The sequence below is a fragment of the Epinephelus lanceolatus genome, chromosome 8 (assembly GCF_041903045.1).
Source record: "Epinephelus lanceolatus isolate andai-2023 chromosome 8, ASM4190304v1, whole genome shotgun sequence".
Taxonomy (NCBI): Eukaryota; Metazoa; Chordata; class Actinopteri; order Perciformes; family Serranidae; genus Epinephelus; species Epinephelus lanceolatus.
The window spans coordinates 47,448,335-47,456,497 of NC_135741.1; the positions used below are offsets into that span (position 1 = coordinate 47,448,335).

Consider the following 8,163-nt stretch of genomic DNA (forward strand, 5'->3'; position numbering starts at 1 on the left):
TTATTAGTAACAAACCATTCAAATAAACAACACCTGCAATGTTGTCAATTTTTCTATCTTTCTTGGGACAGGTGTACTTGTGGGAAGTGTTCAACAATGCCCACAGAGCAAGAGAATGTCTGCTGTAGAGAAATACCACAGATGGAGTATGAATGTTTGGTGAATGACATTGTAATTATGTCGTAATTTTCTCTGTAATCTCATGTCACTTACCTTTTCAAATTTACTAAGTTACAAGAAGACTAACAGAACTCCCGGATGAACCATCATGCATGATCGATCATCCAGGCCTTGAACCTGTGTGCCTGAATGTGTTCTCACTACAGAACGCAATCAACATCTAAAGAGCAGACTCCGGGCCTTTACATCTAATATAAGGAGAATAGAGCAGTATGTTTTTTTATGGACAGAAATTGTCAGTTATTATTGTAATACAAATATGAATAAAGAAGAAAATATCATAATTAAAATATCACTGTTCTCTCTATCTTACATTCTTACTGTTCATCTTTCCAGTTTGTCACTTGGTCACATATAAAATATCAAACACTGAAAAAGCACACAAAACAGTTTATAAAGATGTCACTTTTATTATTAGTAAGATGGTTATAAAAATTACAACACATATATACAACATACACAAACAAAGTTATTATTAACACTAAAATCTCACAGAAGCCACACTAAAAGTAAATATGTACATTTGTCTCAGCCGTTACAGGTATCTGGCTCATAGGAGCTTCATAAGCTGGTGTTGGGGCTTTTTGGGTCGGAGGACCAGGGTGGTAATTCCCGTCTGTGTGGTGCTGCGGATAAGAACGGAGTTCCCTGATGCCCACGTACAGTATGTGGGATTCAGACCTGTCCTTGGTTGAATCGTGACACATTGATGGCAATGACTTCCTGCTTATCTGGTCGATCGAACTGGGCTGACAGGTCTTCTGGGATCTTGATCTTTGGGACCTCCTCCGAGTATGGGGCAGAATCCGGGAACACCTTATCAGAGATGAGCTCCAACGGTTCCTCGACATAATCTGTAAAACAGAAAAGACTTTGCATACCTGACAAGCATGTACAATAACCCAATGGTGCTGTTATACTGTTGCACTTTTTTTTTCACTTGATTTTTAATATTTATATTATTATAATTATTTTCTTATATTTTATTATGAAGGCCATTTGAAGACAGTTATACTGTATATTATTTATTTTTCACTTGTTGTATAATGGCTGTTTGCACATTATTTGTTTTAGTTTGTGACTGTCAATAAAGGTTTTTTGAACTTATGTAAGGATGTCTCTGTTTTCACTGGCTTCGCTGTGCATTCCCCTTTCTTGGACTTTGGGAAGCTGACTCTAAACAGCGCCTCACCAGCTCATGTTGTTTGGGGACACCCAGCATTTTTGTTGTGCTGGGCTGCCAGGTAGTCTTGGGAAGAAAAAAAAAACTTAGAAATGTGATGGACATCAAATATGTGTATATATGTATATGAAAGCTTATTTATCTGCATAACATTCCAAGAAAAGGAAAGACAACAGTCTTGGGTGCAAAACGCTGAATGACACTGAAAAGCCTCCAACAATGAGGTCTGGTAGTGAGGGCTCAGCTTTTCCACATCTTTCAGGATTCTCATGTTGGTCTGTATCTTTTCTGGTCTGTAGAAGGCTGGTGTTCCTGAGAAAAGTTTTTTTTGCATGGTTTAAAAGTGTTGAAACATCTTTTAGACAGTGAAAAACAAAACAAAGATCTTATCATTCCACATGCAATTTTGGTTGTGTATGTACCTGCAGTCAACCATTTGCTCTTGTCCCTCGAGGTGCGTTGTGGATGCAAACACTGAGGGAAAACAGGGTCTTCATGGGTGTGGATGTCCTGGACATGATTAAGGATGGAGGTCCACTCTGTCACTCTCTCTGGTCCTGATTAGAGGAGGCTGCTGTCCAGTATATGTGTTTTTTTATGCTGCGAAGCCACTTCTTCAGTTTCTCACATTCTTTGTTATGAGCTATTTTCACCAATTTCTTGGACAATCCTAATAAGACAAAATCTGTAATTCAGCCATGCTCAGACACACAGTTAAATACAAAATTAACTCATGGAACACAGCAGTAATTATGATAAGGGGGAAAAGTACTCTCTTGACAGGTGAGCAAGGGCATTTTTAGCCTGATAGATTTTCCCTCTTATACACAAACACAGTAACAAATATCTTTTTCCATGTGCCAGATATCGTAGTAATGTGTGATGTTGTCCTCCCACAGGAATTTCTGGACCTGAGGGTGACGGTCTGTGACAATACTTTCCAGAGTCACACCACGCACCTCCAAGAGAGCAAGGCTTCTCTTCAGACCCTCTTTCTCCATGTGGTAGCTTCCACCAACTTCATCGCTCTGATTAGAAAACACAAAAACAGCACAAAAAAGTCTAGTTAACAATGCAATTTTGTAAGTACTCATTCAACATAGTTTAGTTCAGTACAGATCACATCTTCTCACTCACCTGAATAAGCTGTATATCAATAATAATAATAATGATGAGTAACTGCCAAACTTGGCAGAATGGCTTTCAAAAATAAAAATATAATTTCACAAAAATGACATTTTACACATCACTGTTTAATTTCCTAGTAACTGCTTCTCTAAACAAAAACATTACAATAAAATGTAACAGAGTCTTGCTTACCTGGTGAGTCAGCCCTCAAGTTGCCACCTAGGATGACATTCTGCTGTTGACTAAGCTGCTCCAACATGCCATCCTGCATGGTCTTCCACTTGTGTATGACATCCGGGCGTGCCTCCGAAAGGTGTCATACTGAAACATCTTCAGCTGCATTGCCCGGAAGATCTGAGGACAGAAATAGAGAAATGATAAGCACTGTTCTGTACATCATTTAGCGACTTTATATGCTAAACTATTATTATTACTACTATTTTGTACTACATAGTGAAGTCTTTACCCATTACCTTTTCAAGTTTGAAGAAAGATGCACCTGTAATATACACTGCAGCTGAAAGCTGAGGTTTTCCGCAGGTGTGCTTCCAAGAATCGGCTGACCATTCCATTTTCACGATAACTGACAGTATGGGCGCTGCTGTTCTACAGAGAGGAATGTGCCCACCCTTCTTGTATGTGCATCTGAAACCCGCTGACACACAGGGCACACCTCAAACAGCTCCAGTAGGCACTTTACATAAACAATATATGTTGGTGTCTTATGAACAGGGTTGGAAGACTCCAGTCTATTAGAACAAAAAAATTTGAAAGAAAAATTTGTAACTTCCATGCTGCTAAAGCTAAAACAAGTAGTGGAGTCTAATCAGGGAAATTATTTAAATGCTGAGGTTATTAACTCACGTCACATCTGCGGACTCAGTCAAAACTGTAACAGAGTCCTCAGGATCATACGTAGAATCCTGTGGGTCTGGAATGTCCATAGATGACCTGCCCTCTAATGGGTTCTCCTCTTCCTCCTCCAGTTCCAAGCAAGCTCTTTCACATGGCCTCCTTATTGGTGTTGATGTTAAGAATGGTTGACAAGTTGAGAAGGCAACAGTTGAGGTGCCAACACCAATATCAGTGCAGGACACTGATTTCTGTGTGCCTTTGATACATAAAAACATAAATTCCATTAGTTACCACATATTTATAAAAGAAACTGCAACTTGTATACAAACATAATCAGTGACATCACATACTAAGCTTTTGGTCAACAAACCTATACTTCTGACGTGAGGTTGGAGAGTTTTCATTGAAAGCTGTGTGCCAACTATGCACATTTTTGGTGGGTCTACCTGGCCACATGATGTACCGAAGCCAGCTGTCCAGATGTGCTTGTCTAAACATCAAGAGCAGTAATAATTTATGCATCTGTTTTTTTCATGTCACATGAAACAATGTAGACAGAAATGCTGATATAACTCCATTTAATAAGGAATTCATCTGACAGATCATAAGCCTTGCAAACCCATGCCTACAACCTACAACACGAAGTAAAAGTCAAGTCAAACAAATCTCGCATTAATTCGCAATCAACATTTGTAGAAGTTATTCAGTTATAATTTCACGGTCTTTCACAGTACATTCAGATGTTGCTCGTAGTCCATTTCAACATTTCTCTTAATAAAAATCAGCAGTACTCTAACATGCTGTTTGCTCAGTAGTGCAGTTAAAGGAGCATTTTCCCCTCTGTGTGCGCTTCATTTTTGTGGGTTTAGCAGCCACACAAGCCTCGCAATCCTTTGAATTCAGCCCCTGAGTTTGCTCTTTGCAAGCAGCTACACACAGTAACATACCTACGCACTGCAAATCGTTCCTGTTTGCCAAATTACAGCTGGACGTAAAACATTTTACTTTAGCACAACATGCTAATGTGAGTGCAACAATACAATGTAACGCTGACTGCAGACAAACTACAGTCAGAGGACTCTGTATTAAGTTGCCTCACTTGTTTACGGCCAGAAGCGAAAAAATCTACATACCGGTGTATTCACTCAATTTACTCTCACAGTATCGAAGAGTGTTTATAACATTACAGACATTCATATGACAAACTACCAGCGTTAACGTTAACATCATTGTACTCCAGCAAGTAACGCCGATAACTTATCGCCGATAGGGAGCTCACAAAACATTGACTTGATTGTCTGATTTCACACTTGATGGGTGGGCAGGCACCCCAGATAACCAAATATGTGTATACAAGCACTGAAAAAGAGATTTTTCCATAATATGTACCCTTTATCATAAGCTACTGAGACATGATATAGGCCTAGAATGATACATAGCTAGCTAATAATAATAATAATAGCTACTAATGGCATTAATTAGCCCAATGTCCAGATTCAGCTTCACTTATACCTCAGAATTGGCCACTTGGTGCTATGGTCATGATTAGTCTAAACTTGGCACTATGTTCTACTTATACCTACCACTTGGTGGTGCCTGTGCCCATGATGACTAGGTAGCCTAGACGGTTTAGGCTAGACCTAAGATAAGGCATAAGATAATTTGGCATTTAGCCTACTGTATACAGACTCCTGGTCATGTTGAAAACTTACCTGTCACGTCAAATTGCCTGTTGAAAAATTGATGGAAAATTATCTGGCTTTGTTTCGGCACATATTGTATAATACTTTTACATTTTTTTGGTAAATAAACTCTGAAGGATTTCATTCACTTATCTCTTGTATGCTTGAGCTTTACTTGGTAAAAATATTTCCACTTAGTGACACGTATTCTTAATGTAAAGAGGGGGACGGACGGTGGGTGGACCCATGTCTTGCTGATTACTATAGTGATCGTTAGTGTGTGTGTGTGTGTGTGTGTGTGTGTGTGTCTGTCTGTCTGATGCATTGGGTTATGAAAACGGTCAAGAAAGCTCATTTGGTACCAGGTTGGAGTAACAAAATAATTTCCTTCAATAGTATATGGATGGACCCCCCTCATAAATCCTTGCCCACCCCCTGGCCACCCCTTGTATAAAATTCTAGTTCTGCCACTGGTCATATTGGATTTTACCGCCATTGTCATCAGAATGCCAATCTGAGACGCCCTGATATCCAGATGTCTTATACATATATTAAGCTACGTATGTAGCAAATTTGGTGCTTTTATCACCAGCAGAACGATTGTCTTGATCTTGTGAGCTATGCCGTCCCACCAATAGAAGTTATTTGGATATAAAACGATGAGGACCAAAGTATAATTCATTCAGATTTACCAGCTTGGGAGCATCCATCAAGATAGATGAATAAAAAGTGGCGCCTCTGTACCTTTGAAGCAGTCACTGAGTCAAAATATGTGTCCATTCCTCAATTATTGAGCTTTGAGTTCTTTTAGTCCCTACGGTCTACCCATCAAAATATTTAAAAAATAAGTTGTGAAAACTGATTTAGGAGGATAACAACAGGTGTTGTGCTGGCTGACAGTGGCGGTCCTAGCACATTTGATGCCCTAGGCCAGCCTCTCCCCCCACCCCCCTCAAAAAAAAAAAAGCGAAGTAAAAACAAAAACGATAGGGTTAAATAGCTTTGGACATGAGCCCCTGTTAATAATAAAACAGCACAAAAACAATAGGGTTGCAGCCCTTCAGGCTTGAACCCTTACTAAACAAATTGGTTTTGAAATCAGCAGGACGAGAGCTAGTTATCGTTACCTCTAAGCAGCTGGTGGTTGGTTGTCACAGACACGCCCTTTTGTGAGCCTGCATGGTGTGGACACCCAGTGAAAATGAAATGAACTGCATCACATTATGAGACTGTGGAAGTGTTGTCATTATTATGGCGGAAATTATATATTTTCCTCTGAAACGTCACATGCGATGTCCATTTCTAATGACGGCGGCAGCTGAATACAGCTGGATCAGCTATCAGTAGGATTTATTGGCTTTACTAACAGCTAAACTTTTTATGGAGTTTGTATCTGCACACACACATATGATAAAGATACGATTATCTGTCGCAGAGCAGCAGTGTTTTCTCGCTGTTCAACAAACACCCGCACATGAAGAACAACCTGCGTTCTATATTTTATTGTCCTGTAAGAGTCGCAGAATGCCTTGCATTATTTATTCATTATTTCCATCTGTATTTATTGATATTCTGATTGTGAATTCATTATTTGATAACCCAGAATATGATTGTGGTGTCTTTTGAACACTAGAAATAATTTATTAGGCCACATGTTTCAGGGAAAATTGAAATTCTGTAACTCATAAACCCGACGTTCAGGAATGATAAGCCTCACGTGTGACTGAATAGAAATGATGACAGACAGACTCTCTGCATTTAATTGTATCAATAATAAAAGTTGATGGGGAAATAACAGATCATGAAGACAAAAATCTTTCTAATAAATGACGAAAGTAGTTTGTGGTCCCTTTGTTGTTCAGAAAACAAATAAAATATAAAACTCGGGAGTGATACATTTGGGTTTAATCTCTTATCTGTCTTCCCACTGGTATGAAACTCCATTGATGCTGTGATGTATCAAATCAGTCTGATCAGCTGCAGTGCTGCACTGTCCAATCAATAACCGATATCCACTGGTATCCTTACTTCCTTCTCCTCTGAAAGCCTCCTCTTTCCTCGACTTCTTGACTCCTCTGAATGCATTTAACGAACTGAGACGTCCTACAAGAGGGTGGTGTCAATCAATTTCTGGGTCAAGTGATCGATGGATACAGGAGTCGAGAAGGGATACTGGGATAAACCCGAGGTCCTGCCACATTTGGTGACCTAGGTGAGCCTAGGGCACCACCAGTCAAAGTACTGCATGTTTATTACCAAAATGCAAATAAATAGCCTAGCTAACAAGAAAAAATAAGATAAAACTAAATATGTGCTAATTTGCTGTCAATAATATGTTGTACATGTTGTATAAAAATTATATAAATCAAAAAAAAAAGAATTACAAATGAACTTGCTCAGAAGAATAAACAATAAAATAATATATGACATTTGGAAATAATAATAAAATGTACAAATTAACTTTGTAATTGAACTAGGGATGCACCAATTTTGAAATTCTGGACCAATATTGATACCAACATTTGAATTAAAATTTGGCCAATAACGGATACCGATGCTTTTATATTGGTGTTTCTTTTGTTTTTTTGTTGTTATTTCTTCTTCTTTTGTTCCAGGGAAACACAGAAATCTACACTATAAAAAAAATAGATTAACAGTTTTAAAGTTATTCAGTCCTTTGTTACACTAGCTTTGAATGAGCACAAATTCAATAATACACATTTATGAAACCATCTTCAACTTAACCTTCTTTGACATGAAAAACATCTTAAAAAAATAAGCAAAAAGCCTTTTTACTATATATATGATACATCATAATTCCCTCTCAAATATCTATTTTAGAGTGCTGTGAAAACATCAACACATTTCTCCTTCAAACAACTGGATTTATTCAAGTTTATCAGCAAAAGCTCCATTTTACAAGAGTACATTGAACACATCATGAGAACGTTATAATTTACCTTTGCCCAATACTGATTTTACTAAGGCTTTCTATGAAGACCTGGGCCCGTATTCACAAAGAATCCTAAGACTAAAAGTAGCTCTTAGTGACGTCATTCTAAGAAAAATCTTAGAATTCCTCGAATTCTAAGATTTTTCTTAGAATTTTCCCTTGGTAAGATAAAAGTTATTCAC

The 8,163-nt window shown here is 38.2% G+C and overlaps 1 long non-coding RNA gene across 1 annotated transcript; it reads right to left on the bottom strand.

The window, feature by feature from the left end:
* Positions 1–754: 754 nt before the first annotated feature.
* On the bottom strand, positions 755–4,005 carry LOC144464221 (uncharacterized). The gene is made up of 6 exons (XR_013491989.1): positions 3,356–4,005; positions 2,965–3,240; positions 2,684–2,845; positions 2,323–2,391; positions 1,786–2,033; positions 755–1,675 (listed from the first exon to the last, which is right to left on the bottom strand). It is a non-coding gene; the product is annotated as an uncharacterized LOC144464221 (long non-coding RNA).
* Positions 4,006–8,163: the final 4,158 nt, after the last annotated feature.